Raw genomic sequence first — 2,415 nt, forward strand, 5'->3', positions numbered from 1 at the left:
GACTTCAAATTCCGCCTCCCTTTGATGCATACTCTTTCACAGCAGTTAATTAGCCAGGGTGGCTAAACGTTTAGCATGGGTGTGAAAGAGTCTGGGCTCGCATGTGTGTCCAAGACATTGCCCGCTTTTTTGTGTGTCACAAGGTCTTTTGAAACAATGTGGTACTTGGACAACTTGTTTGCATAGGATAGTGGATGAAAGCTACAGCCCATTCACAAAAGCTCATCCAGCAGGAGGAGTTTAGAGAAGAGCTTTCTGGCAATAAAGAAAAGTCCTTGACATTTCACTTATTTTCTCTAATCAATACGATTTCCATCTTTTTCTCCCTCTTTGTTTGTTACAGGAATCTATCCTAAGCAGAAGTGACAAAGAAAATGTTTTTTACGTTGCAGTTGGCAGTTACAGTCTGAGAACCATTTCCTGCCACTGTGACATATTTTTCCCTCATCTTCATACAGTCTTTGGGGGCATTAATATAAATTTCCAAGGAAATGGCTTTCATCAAGTATCAAGTGAGTGGCCAGGGTTTCAAGCAGGACCCAATTTTCTTTTCTCTCTCTTCTTACAAGCAAAGTGGTGGCCTCAGCTGTACCATGCTGGATTCATCACTGCTTAAATGTCAGTTTTTTTACAGCAGTACGTCAGGGATAATAATTTCCCCGTGTGATGTTTGAAAGGAAAAAAAGAAAGAAACCCTGTTTTCTTCAATGATAGAGAGGCAGTAAACCCCCCTCTTTGCCTCCTGGCCTTCAGTGCTTAGGCATACAATAACAAGGTAATATATGGTGCTGAGGCTGAACAACCATAGACCTGAACTTAGGCATGGCAACACTTGTGATAAACTCAGCTGGGCTTTTTACTGCAGTAACCGTGGCTACAGTTAGTCAGCCACGGTTTAAGTTTTCTTTTCCTACGAAATCTCCTTTAGCCTCAGGCAACCTTCAATCATTTGCCAATACAGTAACATCAAATGATATTTCATATCATGTTGTTTGTTCTTCAGATACTAGGAGGAGAGAGCCAGTTTGGATCTGGTTGATATTGTAGCGATATTGATCTGCTATTGAGTACACACCATGTCCAGACAGTTTCTATCCCCAGAGACCCAAGCGCTGAAATCATTCTGTCATTTTAAGGTAAGTTGAATGTCTACACACCAGTGAGCGCTCTCAGGGAAGACAAACTTTAAAGTAAAATGTTCATTCCTCCTATCTCGCTTTCTCTTTCTCCCGCGCTCTGTGTTCGTGTTTGCACATATTTCTTACACCAATATATCTGCAAAGATTCACAATTTGCTTTTGCAATTGTAAATTATGATCTCAAATATATGTTCCCAAACAAGACCCTTTTGTCTTAACAAGCATGAAAGGATTTTAGGAGATTTACACTCTGCCTGTGATTTCAACATCAAGGCTTAACCTATTTCTTTATGAATAAGCAGTTGCAGGGGATGGGGCTCCTCTCACAGTACAACCTGATGATTCACTCGTTTGTGGAAAGAAGCTGCTTTCACAGCTTTATTACTCGAATATTTATTTCATGTGTATGATCAAGCACAATGTTTGTTGTTGTTTTTTTATTCGTGATGATGGTGTTATACTGTCCCATGTAAAATAGAAAGCTAAATCTCGAAACACTGTGAGCTTCTCTGAGCCTTTAATCACAGAACAAGAAATAGAATACAGCTTTATTATTCACCATGAATCACAGGTTAAGGTAAACATCATCTCTGACTCTCGTCGTGTAAAATTTCAAAATGTTTGCAAAATTATTTAGAGTACTGTAAGGATGATTCTCAGCGAAATGCCATAAGTTGAACTACTGTATATTATCATCGCAATTTTTTTCCTCAGAGCTGTTTATATCTTGTTAGACGTCATCAAATTATAAAGCATTCAGTGCAGAGAACATGATGAAGTATTGAGTCCATCTGATTCTCTCATACTCCAAGCAATTTTCTCAAGTCAGTACATCTGTCTTATCTGATGATTGCTGGAGTGTACAGTCCCGCCACATATGCTGTTTTGTTTGTGTGTATGTGTCTGTATATGTGGTTTGCTTGGTAGTCAGGACAGGTTTTGGAGTATTCTACACTATTTTCCAACTAGGCCACCTGCAGCTGGGGATTGATCAGTTCTCTGGCACCCCAACAACCAACACCAACTGGCCCCCACTTTCAGAATCCCAGCCTGTCCCTGGCTGTATCAAGCAGACCAACAGGGGGCTGCCTGTTTCTTCACTTCTCTGGTGAGAGAGAAGTTCACATTAATGCAACATCATAGCTGCGCAAGAGGACACTAATAGCATAAGTTGGAACAAAATTCACAAGTGATACAGAACCTCTTACAACTGCTGTATGTGCATACTAAACATCATGCACGTGCAATGGCGTGCAAGTGGATTTAAGACTTTTAG

General features: G+C 40.3%; 1 long non-coding RNA gene across 1 annotated transcript; it reads left to right on the top strand.

Moving 5' to 3' along the window:
* The first annotated feature begins 366 nt into the window (after positions 1-366).
* On the top strand, positions 367-2,180 carry LOC308408564. The gene is made up of 3 exons (XR_013973805.1): positions 367-512; positions 1,004-1,136; positions 2,109-2,180. It is a non-coding gene; the product is annotated as an uncharacterized lncRNA (long non-coding RNA).
* The last annotated feature ends 235 nt before the right edge of the window (positions 2,181-2,415 follow it).

This window comes from Rhamphochromis sp. 'chilingali' (assembly GCF_963969265.1).
Source record: "Rhamphochromis sp. 'chilingali' genome assembly, chromosome: 13".
NCBI lineage: Eukaryota > Metazoa > Chordata > Actinopteri > Cichliformes > Cichlidae > Rhamphochromis > Rhamphochromis sp. 'chilingali'.